Source organism: Elgaria multicarinata, chromosome 21 (assembly GCF_023053635.1).
Source record: "Elgaria multicarinata webbii isolate HBS135686 ecotype San Diego chromosome 21, rElgMul1.1.pri, whole genome shotgun sequence".
NCBI lineage: Eukaryota > Metazoa > Chordata > Lepidosauria > Squamata > Anguidae > Elgaria > Elgaria multicarinata.
In genome coordinates this window covers 9303616-9331176 of record NC_086191.1, presented here as the reverse complement: position 1 = coordinate 9331176, position 27561 = coordinate 9303616, and the positions used below count along the sequence as shown (strand labels likewise).

Below are 27561 nucleotides of genomic sequence, written 5' to 3'. Positions count from 1 at the left end.
GCATCTTGTGGCCATGAGCTCCACAGGTCAACAAAGCATCGTGTCAAGACCTCCTTTCCGTCACTCCATCTCTTTCCTCAGCAATGCCTCCTTTGCTGACATCTTTTAAAGCAGAAGAACCCTGCTGAATCAGACCCACCTCTCCATAACTCCCATCTGGCCCAGTGTTCCGTTTCCAAGAGTGGTCAGCTTAAATGCCTCTAGGAGGCCTCTAAGCAGGCTCTTTCCCCAAGTACAGTAGGGTTCCAGTCCTCATGATTCTGAGGGTGGCTTCCAGCAAGACGTTAAGGCTACAGGCATTGCCTGCTGTTATTTGTCCCTAGTACCTGGTGGACAACTCTGAACAGGGAGGTTTCATTCCACTCTTGCAGCTAACAGGCCTCTCTTCCTCCTCCATGTGTTAATCTAATCCCCCCTCCCATTGTAAGCCATGATGGTTAAGGGCTTTTTCCAAATTCTTGTCCCCCCCACCCCCAGGTGAGCTGGCTGTTGTTGGTGAGAGTGTCTCTTGTCCCAGCAAAGCATATCCAGCACCAGCATCATGAGTCAGTATAGTTGGGCACCTGCTGAGGGCCCAGATCCAAGCAGGGTCCCACTGACAAGCAACCCCTGACCTTGCTCTTCCTCTTCACCTTTGCAACTTGCTTGTTCACCTGCCTCTTGCTCTGGCCCAGACAACAGGGTGGGGGGGGGGGCAAGAAGGAGGAGGAGCAGATGCCGCTGTCTGTCTGGCTGTCAATCAAGCAAGTGGGACCAATGAGGAGGAAGAGGAGGAGCAAGGGCAGCTGATGACCATGGTGGTGAGAAGTAAGACTCACTGCACCCATGGAGGGGGCAAATATGCATATTTATATACACACACATGTTGGGCCTTCAAAGTATCCAGTAGGCTTCATTCAATTCTGCAACCTTGAATGGCTGCGTTTACCCATTGTAGCTGTAGAACTTTGGTGACTGGCCCAGTTGTGATCGCTGGTAGCCGGATGGGGGTGCTCATGTCCGTGGCAAACCTTGGAGCTACTTGAGGGAGTGTGAAGAAGAGAGAGAGGTTGTCAGCAATTGTCTTTCCCACTGTTCTTTTTACACACACACACACACACCCTCTCTGGGCTAGTTTGTTAGGTTGCCAGCTGACCAGGTGAAGGCCTGCCTGGCCTGCTCCTGTGCCTTTTAAGACCAATGCGATCTTCAGAAACCAGGGCGATGCTTTTTTTGGCACAGAACTGAAAGCATGTGTGCCCCCTGTTAATTTGTGCTGGACAAGCTGCTGCTTCAAGGCGGAGGAGCAAGGGCTGGCAAAGGATGTGGCAACCCACAGGTGGGCAATCATTCTCGTGCTGCCCGTGTGCCAATTTATCTTCCGGCCTGAGTTGGGAGAGCGAGTGTTTTGAGTATAAAATATGACCAGAAAAATAGGGCCAGGGCATCGGGAAAGGAGAGGATCAGAGCGTCGTACCCATCAAAGCATTAGCAGAAAGTCCAGTCGGTACCCAGAAACAATCATGTCTAACTCCAAACTAATGGCTTTAACCTGTTCACTGTAAAGAAACGAAAAAGTAAAACAAAAAAAAGTGCCTTGGAATTTTAATCTCAAGAGGTCAGTCTATACGTCTTTACCTATGTGGGTGTTTAAGTTATGTAGATATCTACATAGAAAGACGCGCACACAAAATATACATGGTAGACACAGCCCTGATATAAAGGCTTTGAAACCCTTGTGTTTTCTATTTTTCTTCTCTGCTGTTCTGTTCTTTCATTGGGCCCTCCAAAGGAAAAGAGAGCCATACATTTGCCTCACCTTTTCTTATCATTTTTATTCAGGCTTTCCTAAATCTGTCTCGATTTGTAATCTCCACTCTGGCTTTCAGTCTTGGATGTGTGTGTGTGTGTGCCTTACTACGCTCACTGGGAGAACTATCCATTTGAATTGCAGCACATGCAAACGGGCGGTGACAAAATTGTGGTTTTGCCAATCCACCTCAAAATAACAGATGAGCCCGAAAAACCAGGAGTCAAGGAAGGCTGCAGCGTTTGAACTCTCCATAGCTGTTGAGTGTAAAGAGCCCTCCTGTCTTCAGCGGATTGAAATAGGCTCCGCCCTACCCGCTAGCTATTGGCTCAGTTGCTGAGGAGTTATGGAATGTTGTTGAACATTCCAATTGGTGAAGAAGTTTGAAGAAATTATTAACTGGGGCTAAATATTGGGTAGATCTTTCTCTCCCTCCCTCCCTCTCTCTCTCTCACACACACACATATACACACACATATATATACCTGGCCTGCACCACCCCAAAGCATTCATTGTTTATAAATTACACTTATCATGAAATATAACTACTGTCCTTCACAGTTTCTTTCTTTCCTCCCTTTCACAATTTAAACTTGAATATATTCAAGGGTGGACTTTGAAGGAAACCTCCCTGCAGATCTTACGCTTCCCCTCCAATGAAAAGAAAGAGAAATGACACCCCCTTGAATCAAATCCTAATTCTGCAGTAGAAAAAGAGAGATTTCTCAGACCACAAATAACGGTTGGCATGTAGGGGGATGCAAAGGAAGAAGTAATGGTTTCCCGTGAGACTCAGAAATAACTGCTACCTGTTCCATCTCAAGGCCCGAGCCACACTGCTTTCACAGAGTAAAACATTTTCTAGTCTCTTTGTTCTCAAGTTAAACTTTCACAAGATGAGGTTTTATAGAATCACCGTGTCATAGGGGTCCTTGGAGCCATTGAATTCAACTCCCTGCTCAGTGCAGGAAATGAAGTACCACCAACAGATCGTAGTTGAGGTGTGGGGGGACGCTCATGAAGGACAGTTATGTTCCTGCTCGTACACCCTATAAGATTTTCTCCATCATTGTTTGCACAACACGCTAACCCACACTCAGGGATTGAGTGTGGGTTGTTTTGAACCGTGGGTTGTTGTACCATGGCTTAGTGTGTTGTCTGAATGCAGTCTCAAACACGCCACCTTGAGAGCCATGGTTCGTTGTTGGGCGGTTCAGGGTGGTTAACACTGCATGGTTAACAAGCCATCCTGGCTGCATTTGGGCAACACATGAACACATTCAAAATAACCTACGCTCAACCACTGAGTGTGGGTTAACGGGTTGTGTGAACAGCCCCATAGTCTTATGGCATCATAGGAAGGCTCCCCTGCCTCCCCAAGTTGAAAGGGGAAATAATTAGCCAGCATGCAGACTAAGCACAGCTGGATCTGAATAACAAAGTCAGCTTAGGTAGAGAGCAGGAGTCATACCCCCCCGCTTGCTTTTTTCAAGCCCTTTTCTCTAAATTCACAGAAATCTTTCCACTGGGGAGAATTGGATTGCATATTAAAACCGGCAGTAGGCCGGGGAGGCGGGGGGAGTAGAGCCAGGGAGACAAAAGAGAATGGTTAAGAGACTGTAATGCGTTCAGAAGCGGGATATTACCGCCGCAGTGAGCCGACGTGCTTCAGAAAGCTGAATGAAAAATGTGGGATTATGGAGGACTCATTCATACTGTTCATCTGCCCTTGCAGAAAATCCAAAGGGGACGCTAATCCGCTTTCGGTAGCACCGCTGACACCCCCAACACACGCACACTTGGAGATGTAAACCTGTATGTTGTGGTTCCAGAATTAGAAAATGTGAATTGCCCTGAGATCCGCATTGGGCTGTTCAGAGAGGTATTTCAAGTGAGACGTACTGAGGCCAACCTGCCTGTGGAAACCATACCACCCCCCTCAGTCCAGGAAGGCCTGCACGCTAATCCCAGATGTAGGTGGCGTAGTGCAGAGGGAAATGTGCTCATGTGTCGAAAGGCCTTCCCTCCTCCTGTTGTGTTCCTTGGCACGTTCCAGGTTGAAGCTAGGCCAGCTGGGAGCCAAAAGAGTAAACAGGAAACCAGCCTTTTTCTGAGCCAGACCATTTGTCCATTAAACGCAGGTCCAACTGGCCGGAGGCTACTTCCAACCTGGGAGATAGATGAAGCACTGGTTTTGTGATCCAAGAATGTGTATCCTGCCATTCTATTAAGATAAGCAAGGTGATCAAATAAATCAAAAAGCCAATCCTAACCCCCAGCTGGAAAAAAAAAACCACCATTACAACTGGTAGAAGTTTTTGAAATATCTGTAAATGAGTTTTTTTTTTAAAGGGTGGCAAAGTGCTATTAAAATGATAGCAAAGTACCAATTTAATTAACAAAATGGTGTCTAAATAATCCACCTGGAGGAGATATGTCTTAGGCTGCAATTCTGAAGGCTTACTTTTGAGTAGACATATGTAGGGTTTGCTCTCTGTTAGTTTGCCTAGTGGTTAGCACTGATACACCCTGCACACATGCGCACACCCATTCCTTAGGATTTTCTTGGTGCCGTGACAGAAAAGGGTTCTTCCTTGGGTCATACGCCCAGCTTCTGGCAGTGGAAAGACAGGTTTGTACGGAAGGAGATGATTAGAATGGTTTTAGAAAAGCATGCCTCTGGCCATGTGAAGAGTGTCTTTCCCCCAACCACTGAATCCTTGTGACTCTAGGCTGCTCTTGCTAATGTCCTTAAGGCAAGTTCATCTGTTCTACTGACTAGATGAAACGTGGGCAACTTGTGGCCGTCCGGTTGCTTTGGCCTACAGCGCCCATCAGGGGGTTGACTAGACCTACCAGACGAGAGAGAGCAAGAGCGCTTCCTGCAGATATTTGAAGAAGAGAGCAGTGAGTTACCAGACTCTGCAATCGGAAAGTAGCAACTCAAAACATTTTTGGAGAGGAATCTTTAGTCAGTCCACCACTCGCACAAGGCTGCTGCTTCTCCTCAAAGTCCCTAGCAGAAACACCCCCAAAGTTGCAAGTCAAGGCCCACCAATCAAGTGTGCAGTTATCAGCTGGAGCCACGCCCCTTTAAATTCCCCGTGGCTTGATTTGACAGGTGGAATTCAGCCAGCACTGATTGGCCATACTAGAACTCTGTTGGTGTTTTGCCTTGGTTGGTGCAATGTCTCCATTCCCTGGGAGCTGTCCCTGGTCCTGAAATCTTGTCTCGGTAACCAGATCTCCACTTGTTACTCCTCACTACCCCACCCATCTGCTTCTGCTGGTTGTCCTCCGTTTCCGCACCCCATTCCCGGTCCCTGCCAGGGACACCTGGAATGACACAACCCACAGAAGCAGCCCTACAACACTTGGGAACCGAGGGACAATCTCCCCCATTTTATACATTTGAGTGTCTTCGGAGGCAAGGACCAGAGAATTCCTCCCAGGCGTCTTCTTTGCTGTTGAAAGGAATGTGTGATAAATGATCTGCTTTGGAAAAAGAGAAAAGACTGAGGGTGGAGAGAAATCACAAGCAGGTGCAAGATCTATTCTTGGTTGAAATGTCAGCAACAATTACTGGTCTCTCGAGGTGAGCAGAGAGATGGAAGCAAAAAAGGCGTCCAACTCTTTTTTGCTCTTTGCTTCCCCCATCACCTTTGCTGGGCTGGAAAGTACATAATATATGAAACAGAAATGGCTGTGGATAGCTGTATTTGGCAGAGAAGCCTGACCCCAGATGTGGGTCAGCAACAGTTGCTGAACAGCCAAGACGCCAAAGGTCGTCCCCCTTCTATGAGCCACACAGACATGTTGACTAGCCCGGAGGCCTTAACCAACTACAGCAAAAGGTCCCAGGGGAAGGTTACCAGCCAGCCAATGTTTTGATGGCCCAAAATCAGATCTCTGCAGGGTTTAATCAATGGAGGCTGGTGGTTCCGATGTCAGTGGGCTCTGAATCCGCTCCTGCTTTCAGTCAGAACCATCTTGAGTTCTGACTGAAACCCAGAGTGAATCAACCGCCCTGCTTTGTACCAAAGCAGAGGCACACAATAAGTCAAAGCACTGGAGAAAGTGAGCCTAGGAAGGGAAGGGAACAGTGTGCCAAACGCAGGCATTTGCTATTTCAAAAGCCGCTGCCTGGATACTGCCTCGAGCGAAGCATGATCAAAAGAAGCCACCATCTGCTCCTTTGGGGCTGACTGAAGCCAGTTAATGGTTCCAGGAAACTGCAAAGGGCTCTGTTTCTTTTCTCTGTTGGCAAGGGATTGTGGGTAAGGAAGCCTCAGCCCCATCTGTGGCAGAAGGGCCAAATGAGTGGACGGGAGAACTCAGCTTATTTAAAAATCTCTCTTATGCTGTCATTTTGAGAAGAGGCACAGCGCACACATCCGAACCCAGCTCTGACCTGTGAGAGCCAGCTGTTGGGAACAGCTCGTCCTCTTTCCAGGGCTTGGCACAAGGCAGAGTTTGATGACAGTCTCCACTTTCATTTCCAGAAAATAAACAATCTAGTCCTCATGGAGGCAAAAAAAAAAAAAAAAGCCTGGAAAAGGACACAGATCTTAGGTGTTGCTTTGTCAGGTATTGAAAGCTTAGGAATGAATAAACTACTGGATTCAGCACCCAAAAAACTTTTCTCTGGACCGGATACAACCCCGTAACACCAACCACCCCCTTCGAAGCAGCCAATATCCTTCATCATATTTAGAAAATGGGACGTTTGATTCATGTCCTTCAACATCTTTTTGTTCCCTTTATATGTCTGAGTACCTGGATCATTTTCGTAGGCAGACAGGCCAAGGACCCTCCAGAGATTGTCAGATTACAACCCCCATCCTCCCTTGCCATGCTGCCTGTGGCTGATGGGAGCTGAAGTCCAACTCCACCAGGAGGGCAGTACAGCATGCACACATATGAATGACACACAAGTGGTGAATCGCTGCTCCTTCCCCAAGTGACGATTCTTCAATAATATTTATTTATTTATTTCCTGCCTCTCCCTCTGGATCGAGGAAGGAAACAACACTAAATGAAATACAATACATAACATTAGTTATGCGCAGTGGAGACTAGAAGCCAAATTCCTTCGCTCTCATAGGTTGTATGGCCTGTCAATCCTATCAGCAGCACGCCCCCTGGTTATGATGGTGCTGCTTGTCCCGCCTTGCTGCTGCCACACCTCAGTAGCTCCTCCTACCTGTGTATAAGAAATGCCAGCAGGAATTGAGGAACCCTGGGAGATGTAGTCCTTCAGAGAGTGTGTCACGCCGTGTGCCTCACGCCACAAATCCTAAAGTTTCCAGGTACCTGCAGGTGAGACATTTCAAACCTTTAGAATGGGGCGGGGAACCATGCTGGCTCTACCATGGGGCAGAGTGAGGCGAGTGCCTCAGGCAGCAATTGCTGGAGGGTGGCAACAGCAACCGAGGGGTAATTTTGGCCCTGCTTCTTTTAGATGTCGACCAGCCTCCTTGAGAGTTTCCAAATGAAATTCGGCCCTAGGATGAAAGATGGGCTGCAAAGGCAGAAAGGAAGAGGGCTGCCACTTTTATTTCTAGGTTTAGTGGCCAAGGTACCAGTGTTTTGTGAGTCAAAAGCGAACTACTTCAGCTTTGCCTGCAAGTGCCTTCCAGGATGTGCTGCTGCATTTCTGTTTGTCCTGTCTCTGATGTACATTTGGCGTTAGGGCATGGATAGGAAAGCTGGACTACCCCCGCCCCAACATGACTGGATTCCAAGCTCCCATTAGCCCCAGTCAGGGAGGATGGGGTTTGTAGTCCAACAGAGTCGGGAGGCAGTGCTGGCTCTGGGTTTTGAAGGGCCTTGGTGTCTACCTTCTCACCGCCGTTGTCACCAGCTCCTCTTCTGCATGCAAAGCAGCTGTTATGATCAATTTAAAATCTCATTATGTGATCCTTTCATTTGTCCCGGTTAATTTTTTTCCCCCATTATGGTTTTTCAGTTGTAATTCTAGGTATAGTTGTAAAGTCCATGTAAAGTCAGCTGTAAAGTGTGTGTCTGTGTGTGTGTGTGCGCAGGTGCATCTCAGCAATTTCTCCGTCTCCTCCCCTGCTCCACACACACACTTTCAGCTTATACAAAACCCGGCATTTTCAACAAGTTCCCTCTTAGCTCTGTAACTGACAAATCTCATAAGCCTGCGTTTAATGCACCTTAAATCTGCTGTGCAAACGAAATGAAACGTTTTATGGGCTTGTGACTCAGCGCGAAAGAAAAGAGGGGCAAGGTAGGAGGAAAACAGTCCTTGGTTTCTCAGAGAGGTGCGAAGGTGTGCACCTGCCTGGATAATTTGGAAGCCTTTGAGGAAACCTGACCCTGTTGCCCTCTGGACGCTTTGGACTACAAATCCCATCAGCCCCCACCAGTGTAGATCAGGGGCATTGTTGTCCAGAACATCCAGAAGGCACCGTGGTCAGGGCTGGTGACAAGGGTCAGGCAGCTGCAGAGGGCCCACTGCCAAGCGCCCCCTGGAGTTGCTCCTCCTCTTCACCTTTGCAACTTGCTTGTTCACCTGCCTCTTGCTCTGGCCCAGACAACAGGTGGGTGTGAGAAGGAGCAGGAGCAGATGCCGCTGCCGACTGGCTCTCTGGCTGTCAATCAAGCAAGTCGGACCAATGGTGAGGGCAAGGAGGAGGACCAAGAGCAATAGAGGGCCATGGCAGTGAGAAGGGGGGGGCATGGAGGGGGTCTTCCGCAAGCGCGCTCCAAAACCTGGAGCCAGCACTGGCCATGGTGCTGCGGCCTGGACTTGAGAGTATTAAGGGCAAAGAAGCTGCAGAAACGTGAGAGTAATAATATGCTGAGAGAGAGGGGTAGGTGTTGGGCCCAGGGCCTGGCAGATACTGCCATCTTCTGTCCACAGGAGGAATGTGCAATCCTGTTCTTGGGGAAAGGGGAGCCCAGTCTTGTTAAATAGGGAGGGGCCCCTGTTCTGGTTGTGCTTGCCCTGAGCCAGGAGCAGCCAAGTCGTCCTCCCCCAGGCTCCGCAACCCGGGAGGCATTTGGCCTCATTCTGTAGCATTCCTGGGCAGCTAATCAGTTTCCCCCCCCCATTTACAAGGAGAAGTGTCGGTGGGCTCATACAACCCCAAAGCAACCTGCCCCCTATTTTTAGACCTGCCTCCAGGCCCCTTTGCCTGCCCTAACACAATAGAAGCCAGGTTGGCAGGAGCCCAACACACAGGGCTTTCACTGTGGTGGCCCCCCCAATGATGGAACTCTCTCCCTAAGGAGGCTAGATTGTCTCGTTTCTTTTTTAGTTTAAGGCAGGCTGATAAATTGGGTTTTGTTTGGCTTTTGAGCAGATTTGAGCTCTGCTGTCTGTATTCAAGACAATTGCCCGCCTACCCTCGCTCTTTATTTTGTTGCGTGAAGCACAATTCCACTGAGTTCGATAGGGCTTACTCCCAGGTCAGTGGCCAAAGGATTGCAGTGTTAAGTGTTTAAAATGGCAAGTCACCTGGGGGGGCGAGCGCGGTATTTTCTGGAATGAAAGGTGACTCAGCAATAATGCAACCAATCAATCCCCCTATGAAAACGACACAGCTAGTTCCACAGATCAGATAAAATCAAGCATCCATTTCTTTGTCTCCCGATCACTTGGTGAGGAGTTCCAGAGCTCAGGCGTAGCCACGTAAAGGCTCTGTCCTGCATCCCTGGAAGGTATGATGGCAGATCCGGAAGAAGGGCCTCTTTTGAAGGTCTTCAAACCCGGGTAGGCTCATAGGAGAGAAAGTCCTTTCAGACACGCCTAGTCCCACGTCCTATAGAGCAGGAATGGGGAACCTCCAGTCCAAATGCATCCCTTGGGAGGGTTCCCCCATGTGGCCCGTGAACTTCTTTTCCCAGAAAGAAGAGGGTTTTTAAAGACAGGTAAACAGTCTGCAAAGAATTGAGCCGCTGCTGCATAGAACTGAGGCATGCAATTTGCAGGCTGGAGGGATACTTACTTGTGAGTAGACATGCAGGGGGATTTGGGGTGTTCTTTGAAAGTGCTGCTGAGGGATTCTGTCCTGTTTACTTCTGAGTGGACATGTGGAAGCCTTGCCCTCCTTACTTCTGAGTAGGCATCAAATGGCAACAATCACTTAAGGCCCTGCCCACTCTGCATTTGGCCCCACCCACAGATGGAAGGTGGCCCCTGGGGCCTTTGTTAGTTTGCAATTTGGCCTTCACATTGAAAAATGTTCCCTGCCCCTGTTGTAGGGGTTTATTGGATCAGAACCAGTAACTAGGCTAGAATCAGGGGTAGGCAACCCCATGTTTTAGATGACATTTCCCATCACTCTTGACCACTGGCCATGTTGTCTGGGGCTGATGGGGGTTGTAGTCCAAAACTTCTGTAGGGCATTGGGTTGCCTACGCCCTTGCTGTGACCTCCTGGGGGCCCTAACTTTGCTGTTTTAAATTTGTATTTTAAATTTTCATTTCTGCTCTGCTGCTGATTTTATCCTGGTTGTGCTTTTATATTGTATTATGTATCATGCATTTATACTGTAAGTTTTATACTTTGAATGGTTTTAATTTTTGTGAACTGCCCAGGGAGCTTCAGCTATTGGGCGGTATAAAAATGCAATAAATAAATAAATAAATAAATAAAATAAAATAATAACAAATCACTTCTCCAGAAGCAGGGGAAGCAACTCACAAGATGCGCAAAGGACTACCCTGGATCTTTACCTCCTTTGTAAACAAGGAAAATTTGAGGAACCAGAGATAATTGGTGAGTTTTTCCAAAAATCACCCTGATCTTTTTGTATTTTCATGTTTGGTTCCCCCACCCCCTCCAACTTTCATTATGGTGTCAGCTGCTGGATTGTAGGGGAAGACAGAACAGTGAGTTAAAATCAAGACAATGAGTGGGAAGGAGGGTGGTTTATACGTCTCTTTTGGGTCCACAGATCAGATATTCACGAGCGTCCTGCTGTCTCTTTGTTTCCTGATTGACTTCCCAATTCCCAGACCGGTTCCAGACCCAGAGAGCGAACACCACTAGGCTATTAATGTTTCGTGCCTCTGACAGGATATTAAAGATTTTTTTGCTTAATGAAACAGATAGCGAAGAAGGTGGCTTTATTGATGGGCGCTTGGGGACGGCCCCAGCTCCCCATAAATCCAGAGACTTGCAAGCCGGCCTTGATTACTTCTTTCCTTGCACGAGTAAATTTTTACACCCTGCAATGATATACAGGCATATAAAGCCTCTCACAGATAATCCCAAAGAGATATATGGTGGAGGAGAGAGAGGCAGCCTCTTGGAACGGTAAGAAAATTAATAGCTGGCTTGAAGCCGGTTTTGAAGTTTGCCCGATGATGATCGGAGTGGAATGTGGCATTATTAGGTATAGACAAAGGCGGTTGCAACCTCTTAAGCCATACATGACATACACATACTATAAAACATTAAAATGCACATTAACAGTACTCATCAAATCGGTCATGAGTGAAATCGAGATTAAAATGCCATAATTAAATATCTGGATGAGCAATAATAGCTAGCCGTGTAAATCAATCCAGTTCAATCAATAAGAGAATTTGTTTTTAAAATGCAAACATAGTTTCTTAGCTGCTCAGGGGACAGTGACCAAAAGGAGAAGAGCAATTCGTGATTGGTAGTACAGGCATATGGGGTGGTTGTCCCCTGTATTATATCATTATGGAGACTATGTGGCAGGATTCAGTACCTTGGATAGCTTCTTTAGATTTCTGGCTGATTTCAACCAAAACCCTGAATGGAATCTCCACCCCACTGAAATGGGAGCCGCCAGCATCCTCTGCTCTTAGCCAACCCTACCTCACGGGGTCGTTTTGAGGATAGAATGGAGAGGAGGAGGATCCTGTACCCCTCCCCCAGTTCAGTCCTCAGCACCTCAACTTCGTAGTTGCCAACAGCTGCAGAACTGGATAATAGTCTTTAAGAAGTTGATAGCTCCTCAGAGGGGGCGGAATTAAGAATAAGGCCTCTGTGCATTGCTGAGATAACAGCTCTTTCTGGGAATAGCCACACCCCTTTCTTTGATCATTTGGTAGTTTCCCAGCTTTTGCATGGTCCTGTCCATTCTAACAGGTGAAAATGAGCCTCGTAAGGCTTAGTTATTGGCAGTAAGAGCTCTAAGCTGGGAGGGGGGGGGGAACCTGTTGTTTTGGCCCCACCCCATTTTGCTTTCAGCCCTACCCACCCACCCTTGGAATGCGCCCCCCTGAGATCTTCTCCAAAACAGTTTTTAGTCCCCAGGCTGATAGATGTTTGACACTCCGGATGAAGATTTTGGGAGAATGTGAAAGCTGGCATACTATTTTGCTTGGCCTAACAGAGGTATTGCTCTAACAGAGCTTTTAGATTGCTTTTTCTCCTATGGCCAATGTAGCTACCTGCTTTTTTGTGTAACAGAAGTGTGTTCTTGTGCTCTGAATCCTTACCATGAGGAGATTGCTAACCCAGTGTCCATTCTCCCTAGGAACTGCCCTAGGGAAATATTTTGGGCCCTGTTACCAGCAGCTCTTACATCAATCTCCATTGTCTCCTCAGAACTATTTGCATGTCCAGCAACCGATGCAACTCGCCTGGAGGAAGTGGGTGATCACTGCCCTGGTTGCAACAGGCCTCTCAATACAAAGGGTCAAGAATGAACATGGACATACAGAGGTGAACAAGCTCTTCCAAACCCACTGGTACTAGGTAGGCAGAATTTTGCTAGTGCAAAACTTCTGGATTTCCCCAAATGGAGACACACCCTTTTCCTGGACCAACAATCATTTGGATTTCCCCCCTGGTTTTGTGTGTGTGTGTTTTGCAGTTTTCCTCATTCTCAAAGCTTGAAATGCCTCTCCCAAGGCTTCATTCTTGGCTAAAACATGCTGGCATCGTGTTTATGTTTTTACTGCTTTTAATGTTTTAACTGTTCTACATATTTTACTGCTGTGTGCTGCCTTGGGAAAGCTTCTGTCCTCAAAGGCGGCCAAGAAATGTTTTAAATAAATAATATCCTAAAACACCAGAAGTAGTATATGGGACCTCCTTTTATTATTTTGATGTTTAAGAACATAAGGAGAGCCCTGCTGGATCAGACCAAGGGCCCATCTAGTCCAGCACTCTGTTCACAAAATGGCCAACCAGCTGTAAACCAGGGACCCTCAAGCAGGATACGCTAGGTACTTAGCAGAGTTTAAGTAAACGCATATCAGCCTTCGACCCTTTGCTCGACGACAGAGTGCCCTCTCAAAAGAAATACTCAGACGTGGAGTTTCTTCAGTAAAAGAGTTTACTGAGGCATATCAACATACGTCATTCCCAACATATAATCTTCCATCGACCAGCAGCAACGAGAGAAACATTCACTATGTACAACTATATATACATTCAGAAACTAGATGACACTATTGCATCATTCAATTATTCAATTAGGGATGAAGGGGGAACGTCTCCCCTTATCTTTGACCTTTACAGTTCCATCATTAACTAGCAACACCTGCTGTGATACTGAAACTTGGACTCTATGCCAAGTCCAGTTTTATTCAGGGCTTATCTTTCTGTAGATAAATTTTCTGCCCTGACAGGACATGGGTGCAATAGCACCCTCCCACCCATGTTCCCCATCAACTGGTGTATATAGACTTACTGCCTTGGATACTGGAGGTAGCACATAGCCATCAGGGCTAGTAGCCATGGATACCTTTCTCCTCCAGGAATTTATCCAACTCCCTTTTAAAACCATCAAAATTGGTGGCCATCACCACATCTTGCGGTACCGAATTCCATAGTTTAAGTATGTTAAACATGCGCTGGGTGAGGAAGTACTTCCTTTTATCTGCCCTGAATCTCCCACCAATCAGCTGTATGTTTTTAGCTTGCACAGATAAAACCATATTATCAGATATTTTTCTATATATTCTTTACTATCATCAGTTGTTGTATTGGCCTACTGTTCAGGTTTCTTGCTTTTTTAATCTTAGCCTAGAAGCGAGAAGGAAACTGAGGACAGCTTTCTCAGATTAATTTTCCTTTTGTGTGAAGGAGAATTAGCACAGTGTGTGTATGTGTGTGTGTGTGTGTTGAGTTATCATTGATAGGTGCTATTTAAGCAAGTCCCTACCCTTAAATTACTCAGCGTGCGTCGAAAAGAACACCGCCCCAAAGCATCCTGGGCCTATAGCAATCAATGGGGCTGCCTGGATTTATTTTGCTCCTATTGCCAGATGGTCAATTACACACAATTATTTACAGGAAAAGCAGCAAATCAGCTGGCATGCACAATCTGTCAGATGCCAGCAGTTTTTGTGCTAATCAAATTAAGAGGGATTTACTTTAGGGGCAGAAAAGGAGGGACATGTTGGCGAATCCAAATTAATTGGGGATGAATCCTTTCTGTTCTCTCTCTCTCCTCTCCCCGCCACCACCTCACAACTCCCATTTAAAAATTGGAATAGATGGATCCGCCTCCATGTTCCTGGAAAGTGACATAAGAAGAATTTCAATGAAGCAAGGATTGGAATAAAAAACGTTGCCTTGTCTTGAAATGGGGAATACATTAAGAAACTAAGGCGATGAGCGCTCAGGCCTGGCCTAAAACCTGGCAACTCTGTTTTTGTTTTGCTTGATTCTACTCTACCCTCTCTGAGGTGAAGTCTTTTTCTAAGGGCAGAGAAGAAATAGCTCGGAACAATGAGGCAGCGGCTGCTGTGCAACGTGAACGGGGAGAAGAGAAACTAGAGGTCCGATTCTGAGATGACACAGCTAACCGAGGGAGATCTATTTTGAATCCTGGAAGGGAAATGCAACCTCCTCTTTTTCCTCCTCCTTCTCAGTCCTAGCTACAAAGAACGGGACCTTTTGGTTTATGGGAGCAACTCATGTGAAGCACAAAGTTTTTGCATGATGCAACGGTTCCTGGTTCAAATCCCACCATCTCCAGTAAAAAAAAGGGTGGGGGGCGTTGACGTCAATGGAGCACTGGTGCTTTTGAAAAGATTGTACTAGACTACATGAACTAATGAGCTGACTCAATGTAAGGCACTCAGCATATGCTCAGAAGTATTTCACACCTTAAAGCACCCATGTTTTTGAAAATGTTTTTGAAGCCTACTATATCTATAGATATCCAAATATGAAATAAAATAAAGTTAATTATAAAATAAAATAATCCAAACTTAAATAAAATACTCAGAATTGTATGCCTCTGGTTTTCTAGTCACTCTTTCTCTTGTTTTCTTTCTTTCTTTCAGTCAAACATTGCACCCTTCTAGGAATAATAATAACAATTATCAGTCTTACCTAAACAATTGTACTGCTCAGCTAGTTTATTTAGTCCTTATGGGATTTTAGTTTGGTTTTAGTTGTTGTTGTTTTACTTTTTCAACGATGAGCTTTTTGTTGGTTTCTTGCAGCAAAAAAACAAAAGTATCTTGTGGCACCATAAAGACTAAAACTTTTATTGTGGCCTAAGCTTCTGTGGGCAGTGTCCACTTCATCAGATTATTATTAGCAGTAGCAGTATTTTTATCCAGTTCTACAGCCAAAAAGGATTCTGGAACCGCTTTTATGCAATCAATAAAACAAGAGAGTCCGTTCACAGGGCTTACAATCTAAAAAGACACCACATACAAAGAAAAAGGGATGGGGAGGGAAGAGGAAAAATAATTAAAGGTGGTATTATTATGTACAAATTTTAAATGACAAAGAACCTTGGCTGGACCACCTAATTATTATTATTAGCTTGGTATTATGCACAAATTCTAAATGACAGAGAACCTTGGCCGGACCACCTGGGGGCCAAGAGAGGTGTGAAACGGAAGTAAAACGCCAAGACCAAGGAAGGAGGGAGGGGGAGAAAGAATTGAAACAGGAGGGGAAAGTATATAGTTGGGCGCCCGCCCCTAACTCCTGGTCTTGTCTTTGCCAAAGGATGTGGAGGAACCATGGTCCTGCTTAAGAGTAAGTAGTCACAGTTAAGATTTTGTTGTTTTATTGGTTACTGGGTTTTTATGCAATGCATATTTCAAGTTACTTTTGGTTATTCTTCCCATGTACCTACCCTAAATCTTAAGTCTTCTACCTCACAATTGTAAGTCCTTTTTGTCTTGGCTTGGGTCTGTGCTAAATCCGGTGGCGACCCGTCACGGAATGAGGTTGAGCAAGTCCTCCCCTAACCTGTCACCACCGGATTTAGCAGAGACCCAGGCCAAGACAAAAAGGACTCACAGTTGTGAGGTAGAAGACTTTATTAAGACTAAGGCCTGGTTCAGACGTCACGCTAAACCATGCTGCTTAACCACAAAATGGTTAAAGGAATGCCGTTAACGATTTTGTGGCTGAGCAGCATGGTTTAGTGTGTTGTCTGAACCAGGCCTAAGGGTGGGGTAGGTACATGGGCAGTCGTAGGCCTTTTTCCCTATCTGAACGGTCATAGGGTGGCGCCCTTAGTGTTTCAGCAAGGCCGGCGCCATGGCCCTGCTTCCCCTCTCATCTCCCTCGGTACATTCGGGTAATACTAGTAACCTCTGAGGCTGTTTTCCTCCCCGTTAACACCTGACATGTGTGGTTCTACATAGCTCTGAAGGCCCTGTCACGTGACGCACTGGCCCAGGTCACGTGACCCGGGCGACGTGCCGGGCGCACCACGCGACGCCATCACTCTGCGCCCGGCTCGGCGGCGCTGAGGAGAAAAAGCGGGCTCTGGTGGGGGAGGGAAGCCGTTGCCGTCTCCGGTTAGGAGGATTCCGGGCCAGACGCCGCGAAGCGGGTAAGGGCTTTCCCCGGAGAAGCCGCGAGGAGCGGGGAGGAAGGCGGAGGACGCTGAGCGGGAAAGCGCCGTTTCGTAAAGGGCATGCGCGGTGCCGGACGAGAGGGGGGACCGCCGCGGCCGGTCTCTGCGGCGCATGCGCGTCAGCGGAGCGGTGCTTTTTCTGTTTCTCTTCCCCGTCTTCTCTTGCTGGACTCGGCGCTTTCAGGACGCGCATGCGCACTACTCGCTCCCCGGTGTTCTCTGCGTCTTACGCGACGATGCATTCAGTAAGCGGAGGCGGCGGGTCGTCTTGCGCAACAGAGGCGTGCAGGCGGGGCGGCCGCGGAAGGAAGGAAGGAAGGAGGGGAGGGGCGGCTTCCCCGGCCCTCCCCTTCCTCGGCCTTGCGGGAAAGCTTCAGGCTGCAGCCTTCCCCACCAACCTGGTTGCCTTCAGCCGGGTTGGACTGCAGCTCCCAGCGTTCGCAGCCTGGGGATAATGGGAGTTGCGTTCCAACACGGTCTGGATGGCGGTAGGTAGGGAGAAAGGCTGCTCCGCTCGGTCACGTAGGAGCAAGTCCCATTAAGCTTATTTCTGAGTAAACAGACGTGGATAGGATTGCGCTCTCAGGGCGCAACCCTATGTGTGGTTAGACAGAAAAAAGTTATACAACTGCCAGTATTTCCCAGCCAGCGCGGCTGCTTGGGGGATGCTGGGAGTTGTAGCATTTTCCTCCGTGTAAACATGCCTAGGTTTGGGCCTTAGAGCTTTACTGGCTTTCTCTCTTCCCCTCGCCCCCCTGCTGCTGCGTTTCAGCTGTATTGCAGAAAAGTGGTGGGAGGTATTGGAGTAGAGTGGGTGTACAGCAAGGCAAAGCAACCTGGCTCCCTCCAGGTGTTTTGGACTACATCTCCCAGCAGCCCCAGCCAGTGTGACCAGTGGTCAGCGTTGATAGAAGTAGGGTGACCCTAGATATGAGTTATAGTTGAAAACATCTAGAGGGCACCAGATTACTTATAGCCTGATTGGTTCTCCCCACCGTGGGATGGGCCTGCCTTTAAAACCTGGGCTCTCATCACCAGACAGAGCAATCCTATTTATGTACTTTTGGAAGTAAGCCTTCATTGAGTTCACGGGTGTGTGCAGTTTGGTGGAATGGAAGTTTGCATGTGAGCAAAAGCTAGGCTGCGAAGTTGCTTGAATTGATTTTAAACAAGTTGGGTGAACTGAGCTTAAATAAATCCCTTGATTGGATTGTAAAAGGTTCTTTCCCAACTCCCCATTAATTAGGCATTATTATTTTAAATAGCAAATTTATAATTAGAGAATGTGGTAAAACGGTGAGGGCTGTGATGTGTGCATGCATCTAAAGACAAAGAGACGCTTACTAGTTGGGTTGGGTTTCAAATTTCAAACCAATGTCCATATTAACTACGCTTGACATCAAGACCCATGTAATGCTTACCTGTGTTTTAAATTATGAGGAATGGTCTTAATCTTGAAGAGAGCACACCCACCCACAGCATCTCATAACCAGCACTGCTTATTCTAAATTGTTTTACTTGGCGTGTGATGGGGCTTCCCAGGAGTTGTAAGCAGAGGGTGCTGTATGCCGTATTTCTTTGGGAGCATAGAATACGCTGTTGGGTGCAGAATTGAACTTTGTGGGCATCTGGACTCTCACTTAAAAATAACAAAGTAAGTTTGTTACAGCCCTCAAATAACGCAACGGTTATGCAAACCTACATTAATTTTTGTGAACCGCCCAGAGAGCTCTAGCTATTGGGTGGTATAGAAATGTAATAAATAAATAAATAAATAAATAAAAGTTTGTAGTCCTTCTGGCTGCCAAATAGGCTTGAAAGCATATGCATGGTTAGGTACCTTGTGAATCCTCAAAAGCTAAACAAGATGCTGCAGAGCAAGATGTCTCCCCCTTGCCTCTCTTGTGACTAGCAAATTAATTGAGGGGAGACATGATAGCACTCTTCAAATACTTAAAAGGTTGTCACACAGAGGAGGGCCAGGATCTCTTCTCGATCCTCCGAGAGTGCAGGACACGGAATAACGGGCTCAAGTTAAAGGAAGCCAGATTCCGGCTGGACATCAGGAAAAACTTCCTGACTGTTAGAGCAGTGCGATGGTGGAATCAGTTACCTAGGGAGGTTGTGGGCTCTCCCACACTAGAGGCATTCAAGAGGCAGCTGGACAACCATCTGTCAGGGATGCTTTAGGCTGGATTCCTGCACTGAGCAGGGGGTTGGACTCGATGGCCTTGTAGGCCCCTTCCAACTCTGCTATTCTATGATTCTATGAATTATATAAAATCTGGTTCGCATGATCACTGCGGGTTAAATAAACTGGGCGCCATTTACCTAATGATCCACCTGGGCACGGCTTATTGTATTGTCTGAACCAGGGTGGCATGGCTCGTTGGAGAGGGAAACAGCCCTCAAATAACCCAACGAAGTTATGCAAACCTACATAAATTTATTCAGGCATGTTTAGCCTGGAGAAGAGAAGATTGAGGGGAGACATGATAGCTCTCTTCAAATACTTAAAAGGTTGTCACACAGAGGAGGGCCAGGATCTCTTCTCGATCCTCCCAGAGTGCAGGACACAGAATAACGGGCTCAAGTGACAGGAAGCCAGATTCCAGCTGGACATCAGGAAAAACTTCCTGACTGTTAGAGCAGTATGACAATGGAATCAGTTACCTAGGGAGGTGGTGGGCTCTCCCACACTAGAGGCCTTCAAGAGGCAGCTGGACAAGCATCTGTCAGGTATGCTTTAGGGTAGATTCCTGCATTGAGTAGGGGGTTGGACTCAATGGCCTCATAGGACCCTTCCAACTCTACTATTCTATGATTCTATGACTGCATGCTAAAAACAACAACTAATTATCAGCAATCCAAAATCATTTCCTGCACTGCCTAATGCCTCAGGCCACTATCTGTCCTTTGTGAAAGAGATCTGCCTGTAGATTAAAGCCTAGTTGAATTTGGAATGCCAGCTGCTCTTCCCAATTGCCAACCATAAAAAGAACATGAAGTGTGTGTGTGGCCTGGTTCAGACAACATGCTTAACCATTTTGTGGTTAAGCATCATGGTTTAACATGTTGTCTGAACTAGGCCTATGTGTGTGCATATATAATATTTGAGCATAGAGGGGTTGTTGCCTTTTCTTTGCATTCTGCTCTACAAGCCAGAGGCAAGGGGATGCTCACCAATATTCATTTGCTAACAGTTCCCACCTTCCTGTGTTCAGCCTTAAAAGCCTTGGGTGAATTTTCAGAGTCTCTGCTGGTGACTATAAATAGTTATGAGTGTAGGGTGGTAATATTGACTGACTGTATCTCAATGTGCATCCTATTGCATGGATGGCCTCGGGGGTTTCCCATCTGTCTCTGAATTCTGTAGACTTTCCCATTTCCACTGCAGGGGTGGCAGGGTAGGAATATGGAGAGCTTGTATTTTGAAGGTAGGAAACATGGCAGCAGGAAACCTGCCGGGTTCAGCCTCGAGGGTGACGGTTGTTGGATTTGTGAGTCTTAATTTTCCTCTCCTTAAAAAGAAAAGGGAAAAAAAAACAAGTTTCTAGCCCTCGTGTGTGTGTGTGTGTGTGTGTGTGTGTGTGTGTGTGTGTGTGAGAGAGAGAGAGAGAGAGAGAGAGAGAGAAAGAGTAGTAGTATATTATCGTTGTGTTTTTCCCAAATGTAGATTTGTGAATTTGAACATTTTGAGCAAGGCGTGTTGACACCAGTTCCAATGTTTTGGTTTCTGGGATTAGGAGTTCAAGGCACTGCTAGTCTTGTCTGTGCAATGAGGTGCTTTGGCATTTTTCCTTGCTCTGCATTAGAACTTCGTAAAGGCCTTGGTGGGGAAGGGGAGCTTCCAGCTGGTTGGCTAACTTGAGTGAGGAATGGAAATGTCTGGAGCATATCTACATGTTGTGTTAATCTACAAGCAGACTATTCAAATGAGTTTGTAGTTTCTTTGGTGCTGAATATTCTCACTCCCTTGCAATTAATTGTATACCTATGCAAATATGAGTGTAACTTTATTGTGTTTAGCTGCAACAATATTCATATGTGGTGTGTACTCAAATGTCCAGTTACTGGCTAATAAACTACCGTTTATTAGCAAACCTGAAGTAACGGATGTAAAGGAGAACAGATAGGCTGCGCTGGGCAGAGGACCAATGGGTTATGTAGTTATGTTAGTTTATTAGTATGTATAAATTCTATACATTTCACCCAAAGAATGGGTGAAATGAGATCAGAAAGGTAATCCTATTCTAGTAACAAGTCTGAATGACAAAGAGTTCTGGCCAAACGACCTGGAGGGGGAAGGTCAGCCATTCATCTCAGAGGACAAAGGGTGTGTGAAAGAAAGGTACCACCTGGAAGGGGACTGTTATTATTATTATTATTATTATTATTATTATTATTATTATTATTGATTTATATAGCACCATCAATGTACATTGATGTGAAATGTACTGGTGAAAAGGACTGGTGAAAAGGAAACAGTTGATAACTGAGGACCCTCCCCAAACTGCTTGTCTTGTCTTTGCCAGGGCATGTGATTTTTTTAAAGAGTCATGCCTGTATAACCACTGATAGCCTGCCTCTTCCTGTTTGAATTTCTCTCATCTGCTTGTGAAACCGTGGAGTCTCGTGTCAGGTCGGTTCATCCGGCGTAGTTTTTATTAATGAGGGAGGGAGGAGAATGACGCAAGACGCCTCGGAGGCTGGAGATGTTAAGTACAGGTTAGCGGCTTTAGCCCTGCTGTGCGCTTGCTTCCACCGGCCCCCTTCTCCATTTCAAAAAGACGGTTCCCGGGAAAGGGGTCGCGCTTGGGGGGCGGGTCGCCCTCTCCCCCACCCCGCACGTGGCCTTGCAAGGAGGGCCTGCGGAGGCTTGGAAAGGGGCCGCTTCGCCCTCTCCAAAGATGGCGGCACCGGCTCTGCCTCGGTCACCACGTGCCCCTTTGGCCCTGTCACGTGCGTGGCGCTTCGCTCTGCACCCCCCCCCCAGCCCGGCCGCCCGCTTCGTGCGTCATCACTCCTTGCCGGCGCTCCTCGCGCACAATAGAGGCGGCTTCTTTCGACGGCGCCCCGCAAGGGTAGTAGTGGGGGGGAGGTAAGGTAAGGCCTGGCCAGAGTGCGCGCGGGAGGAGGAGGAGGAGGGGGGGTGCACTCGCTCGCGAGCCTGCTCTCACCGGGGTGGGGAAAGCAACCGGTCCCAAGACACGCAGCACGAGGGCCGCGCAACCCGCCCCCACCCTCCCCAGCTCTCTTCACTGTCTCCTCCAGGCCTAGGGCTGATGGTCCCTCCGTAGAAATGCACCAGTAGATGCCACGCGGCCCGTATCCCCTGTGAAATTCACTGCCATAGGGCTGTAGGGAAGGCCCGCTCATGTACCCTCCTACTCGGAAGTAAACCCAGTTGAGTTGAGTGAGGCTTACCCCCGCGTGACAGAGGATTGCAGCCCTAGGGAACTTTCAGCATCACTCGGGCAAAATCCTCTGTGTGTGTTCCATCCACAGCCATTACCTATGGAACCTCCATGTTCAGAAGCAGTATACCTCTGAATATCAGTTGGTTAGTAGGGGAGGGAACAAATAATGAAACGGGCTGTTTAGGTGGCCAGATGCAGAAGAGAGCAGGGTTCCTGCACCTTTAATACATTTCCTCTTCTACACAGCTATTAAAAGTTGCATCGGGCCACCCTAGGTGCTGTTTCTTATGCCCTGCTGAGGGCTTCCTGTAAGCCTCTGCCTCGCCTTGTAGGAAAAGAAGTGCTGTACTAGATGGACCTGTGGTCTGAGCCAGCTTCTCTGTCTTTCTCACCTGTATTCCCCTGTACTGCTACATCTGTCCATTGTATGCCACTGTCCACCTTCGCTCCGTGCAGCTCATGACTGCTCTTGGAAGCATTACTGTTCCCTCTCCCTTGCTACTGAAAACGCCCTTTACTTAGCTTTAGGGCAGTATTTGTGTGTGCAAACATGGTGCCTTCCAGATGCTTGGGACTACATTTCCTAGAATTCCTGATGCATTAGCCATGTTGGTTGGGGCTGATGGGAGTTGAAATCCAAAACATCTGGACAGCACCAGTTTGGGTAAGGCTGGTGTAGAGAATGAATAGATCACAGGTAATGCAGTTGGCTTACCTTAGTGCATGGCAGTTCATCTCTCCCTCTCTGATTTATTTGTGGTTATAAAAATAATGGATCGGTTCTCCCTACTTAAAACCAGATTGCAGATGGAGGAAAATCTGGAGTAAAAGGAAAACAGACAGCAGTTCATTGGAGTTCCCTGAGTCAGAAACCAGAGTTTCATAATGTCTCTAAATCTAGCAGTGTGTATGTGTGGCAGATGGAGCATCTGTGGTTCTAGAAAGACACTTGTTCAAAGTCTACAGATGGGTTACTCCAGGGTTAGGCAGCCTATTTCCCTCCAAATGTTTTTGAACTGCAGCCCCCATAGCCACTGCCAACAATGGGCAGTAGTGGATGATTTTGGGAGTAGTAGTCCAAAACATCCGAGGGTGGCCACCGTCAGACATCTCACTTTTATAGGAGTTTTAACTGTTTGCCTTGGTATTCTGCCTCCTGTACTTGAAGATTATTCCTTCACGGTAATTTTTTTTAACCCTCTGCATAGTGTCAACTAGCCAGATTTCCAAGCCTTTTCGAGACCTTGCTATCTCCCCTATTGTCTTATGCTCTCCACCACTCCACAGTGATAATTTCCAAAGCGGAAGCTGTGTTAGTTGACTATACCAAAAAGAGAAAGGGCATCTTGTGGTAGCTACTAACTTGGAGGCAATATTTGGGTTGATGGACTGATAGCTTGATACAAAGCCAACTAATCTTGGTTTACCAAATTTTCCCAGGTGTATTGTGACATAAATCCACCACAGCTTATGACACGATACATCTGTAAGTCTTCTAGGGTGCCACAAGACTTGCTTCTCTGTTTCCGCCTCTCCAGTTTGTGTGTGTGCCTCTTTTAACATGCATTGCTTCTTGTGCGATCAAAAATAATTAAGCTGGGTTTTTTCTTAGAGCACGTGTTTGTCCTTTTTTTAACCTTTGGGGTTGTTGTTTTTTGTAAGAGCCGCATGAAGTTGTAGCTGGTGCCATGGCTACATCTGGCTCAAAGCACAGTAGTCCACCATGCTGGTGTCGGAACCTGGTCAGCAACTAGCTTTACAGGAGGCTTGCAGAGGGGATGAAAGGTGGCTCCTGGCCCCCACCTCCACAACCGCTTCTGCAAAGTGGACTGCCAGCAAGGCCTGTAGCCACAGGCGCCATGTGTGTATCCTTCCCTGGTGCTGCCAACAAGATGTTCAGGGAGCCGGACGAGGAGCCTTCTGTTGGTAATGAAAACATAAGATAAGCGGTGTCGGATTGGGTCAGCGGTTCATCTAATGCCGCATACTGTTTCTCACAGTGACCACCTAGATGCCTGGCAAGTCCACAAGTGGGGCGTGAAGAGAATAGTTTTCCCTTGCTGTTACTTTCTAGCAGCTACTTTTCAGAGGTAGACTGCCTGTGAACCATGGAGGTTCCAATGTTCAGCTGACACGAATTGGTTGAATCTCTTTTTTAAGCTGTAGAACAGCCTTCCTCAACCTGGGGCACTCCAGATGTGTTGGACTGCATCTCCCAGAATGCCCAGTTGTAGTCCAACACATCTGGAGCGCCCCAGGTTGAGGAAGGCTGCTGTAGAAGCTAGAAGCCATCGCCAAATCTTCCCATTGAGAAACAAAAGCCTTATGTAAACTGCCCAGAGAGCTTTGGCTATGTGGCAGTATGGAAATGTTAATAATAATAATAATAGCCAAACATACTCACATTGGTAAACAGCTGTCATAACTACTGATCCTTTTGTTTTTGCGGGCCGCCTTTATTCTAGCCAGTTTCACTAAATTGTTAATGGGTTTTGTTTCTTGCAAATGTTACTGAATATGTATTGTAGAGAAATAAGACCTTGCCCTGCTGCATGTAACACAAGTGTGTGGTGTTGTGGTTAGGAATAGTGGTATTGACTAAAAGGGATGGGCTGGAGCATTGTTTTTCCTGCCCCACTCCACGTGTGCAGTTGACCTGTGGGTCTTCTGCCCCAAAATACAGTTGCTTTTATCTAAATTAAATAAAGGACAAGGCTAATTCTTGGGAAATGGGGAACATTGTGGAAAGTGCTTTGAATATCTTTATATAAAATGCTTTATTTTATCTTCATATATCAAGTGTCCCTTTAAACATCCACAAATTAAGCGGAGAGCCAGCACTATAATACTATATGTTCTGTTTCAGAGCAGTCTTGTAAACAAACCTCATGTGGCCACCCGTCGCAAGTAAGCATCTCACCCCAGATTACATAACCAAGCCCTACTTGGTTCATTGAGAGCTAAACATGATTTAGCGGGCTCTATATTGAGTTGGTCTCTTTAGCCCCATCTTCTCTGCCAGATGTGATATCCACAATTCCTTTTTAACTGGTCATGTCTGGGATTGATTCTGTAAGCCTCTGGATGTGAAGCAAGTGCTTCTCCACTGAGCTAGATGGGCCCTGAATTGGGTTTCTTTCAAGTTGTTTGTTTGTTTATTTATTTATTTATTTATTAAATTAATATACCGCCCCATAGCCAAAGCTTTCTGGGCGGTTTACAAAAGTTAAAAACAGTGAACAAAATTTAAAACCATCAAAAATATAAAAAACACTATAAAACAGTATCCATTTAAACAACAACGGTTCTGGAGTCCATTTTTTAAAAAAACCTTAGCATAAGTTTGATGAGCCAAACAGTCTACCTGTAAGTACATGTTGGTAGGCTGGCTACTAGTTTTCTATGTGCTTATTTGCATGGCTGGTTTAACTTGGAGACGCTGCCAGGGTTTGCAGACCATTAGGCTAATATAGCTGTATTTATCCGGATATGCTGGGACCGAAAGCTGTCAGGATGCACATACATTAGGAGGTGTCAAACCTGAGTATGGGAGGCTCCCTGCATTTAAGAACCAATAGAAGGAAGTAGTTAAAAGATATGTCCTCAATAGCTGAGGAAATGTGTGTATGTACCGCAGACTTGGCTGCTACAAAAATGTGTTGTTGATTCCATGCCATCTACATGTTTTTGGAGAGGGTATGAATATTGGGCATGTACCTTGCCTCTGGGATAGAGTTACCCCCCTTGAACCTTGTTGCAAGGCACAGAGCGTGAACTGCTGCCGGGATGTAATTCCACCTCCCAGGCTCAAGTGATCAGCCAGTTTGAACAAGGCCGGAAAAGCTGCTGTCGCAGTGCCAGGTTAGGCAGGTGAGGTGAGCTGTGGCTGGCAGGTTTCTTTGTGGTGGTCTGTCCTTTAATGAAGTGCCTGCCTGGATGTGAGAGAGGATAGGAGCAAATCGGATTTTCTTTCGGTCTGCAGCTAGGAGTGGGAAAGAGAGTATCAACCCCTTCTCTTTTATAATTTACGTTTCACACCTTATTCTAAGCATTCAGGCAGGTTAAGATAATACAGGGAAGTGTGTTTAGCTGAAACAGGAGCATAGATGAAACCTTGTTTCATCTAGCCCACCGGTATTGCTGTCACTGACTGGCAGCCATGGCTCTCCCTTCCTCACACCAGTGGCAGCCAAACATCATGGCGGGCTGCCTAAGGCAAGAGTGGGAGCAGAATGGCTGCCTGCGATTTGTGTCTACTTCCAAAATAACGCTGATAAACCAATGCTCAACTGGAGAATTCTTCAGTCTGTATGTAACCTGCCAACCCTCTGTTTTGAGCTGTTGGGCACAATTTTAAAAACAACAGCTACCTGTTTGGTTAGTCCGGCTGTCTTTATTCTGCTGGCTTGGTACATTACTCCTGTTTCGTAGTGTCCTGTTCTCTATATTAACTCTTGTAGAACCGAATCAAAGGGTAAATTGAGGAAGAAAATAGAAAGAGATGCCTTACCTACCCAGCAACCCTGTCAGGTAGGTTAATCCTGTGGCTTCATTGAAGGCCACCTGGTGAGCTTTGTAACTGAGCTGGGTTATTTGCACCCAACACTGTGGCAGCTGTTCCTTGCTTTCTGCCTTTTGTGTGTACATGTTTGGTCCTAGTCAGTTTTATAAATGGTAACCAACTGTGTTGAGCTGTTTGTAAGCTGCTTTGGAGCCCCGTGTTGATGTTTTTAAGCAGCCTTCCCTGGTACCTTCCACAGGTGTCAGACTGCAGCTTCCTTAACTTCCAGCGAGCATGGAATTATGGGTGTTGCTGTCCAATTTGGCTGGAGGGTGTTGGGTCAGGCAGACTGTTTTTAAATGAGTTCACATTAAAATATTGACAGATTCCTGGTTTGAGTGTTCACTGTTGGCAGTGAGGGGCACAGATGAAGCCTGAGGCCTGTTTTCCTAATCTCAGTGCATAGTATTTGGAGTTGGAATAACATCCCTTTCGAGGCTCCTAAAATTGGATGGGACCCACAAGTTAAGAAAGCTGACCGTTGGCATGATTGGTGATCCCAATGGTGTCTCAAAGAGATGTTTTGGACAGCTCATCTCCCAAGAAGGGGCGGGTGCCTCCCAGTTTTCTCTCGGCTCGTACAACACCTGTGCACCCCTGGCACGCAAGATCTTCCGCAGTCACTCTGTGTGTGTGTGTGTGTCTCGTTTTGCACCTGGAGAGGCAACGGGTTATCTGAGCCTGTTAACTAATACTGGGGAGGAAAGTTTATGCTGTGCTGTTCGCAGCCTGTCCTTGACCTGGTTTGAGATACTCCTGCATCACTTAGCACTTCCAGCATGGGGTGCTGGATGGCTTTTCGGATCTCGTCTTCCAGCAGCCCAGGATCTGTAGGTCCCAAAATGTGTTAAGATGAGATAATTGGGAAAGGTTTCTCTCTTCTTTTTTGGTGCCATTTAATAACCACTTGCTTGTGTGGTTGAGTGCAGGGTAGTGTTCCTTAATTTTCTGATCGCTGAGGCACTTTTATTTCTGAACCGAAGCTTGAGGTTATGTGCCACT

At 46.8% G+C, this 27561-nt stretch overlaps 1 protein-coding gene and 1 long non-coding RNA gene across 4 annotated transcripts in view; both read left to right on the top strand.

Moving 5' to 3' along the window:
* Window positions 1-7020: 7020 nt before the first annotated feature.
* On the top strand, window positions 7021-14986 carry LOC134412079 (uncharacterized). Of its 3 annotated transcripts, XR_010026385.1 has the most exons (5): window positions 7021-7108; window positions 7251-7367; window positions 10444-10538; window positions 12345-12494; window positions 14243-14986. It is a non-coding gene; the product is annotated as an uncharacterized LOC134412079 (long non-coding RNA). The 3 variants fall into 3 exon arrangements; XR_010026386.1 differs by lacking the exons at window positions 7021-7108; window positions 7251-7367; window positions 10444-10538 and adding an exon at window positions 11851-11882; XR_010026384.1 differs by lacking the exons at window positions 7021-7108; window positions 7251-7367; window positions 10444-10538 and adding an exon at window positions 11889-12131.
* A 6609-nt stretch (window positions 14987-21595) lies between these two features.
* The window catches only part of ADAR (adenosine deaminase RNA specific), a 31268-nt gene continuing 25302 nt past the window's right edge, over window positions 21596-27561 (top strand). The window contains exon 1 of the mRNA XM_063146072.1: window positions 21596-21662. The gene's annotated coding sequence lies outside the window, so the exon portion shown is untranslated. The remainder of the gene's footprint in view (window positions 21663-27561) is intronic.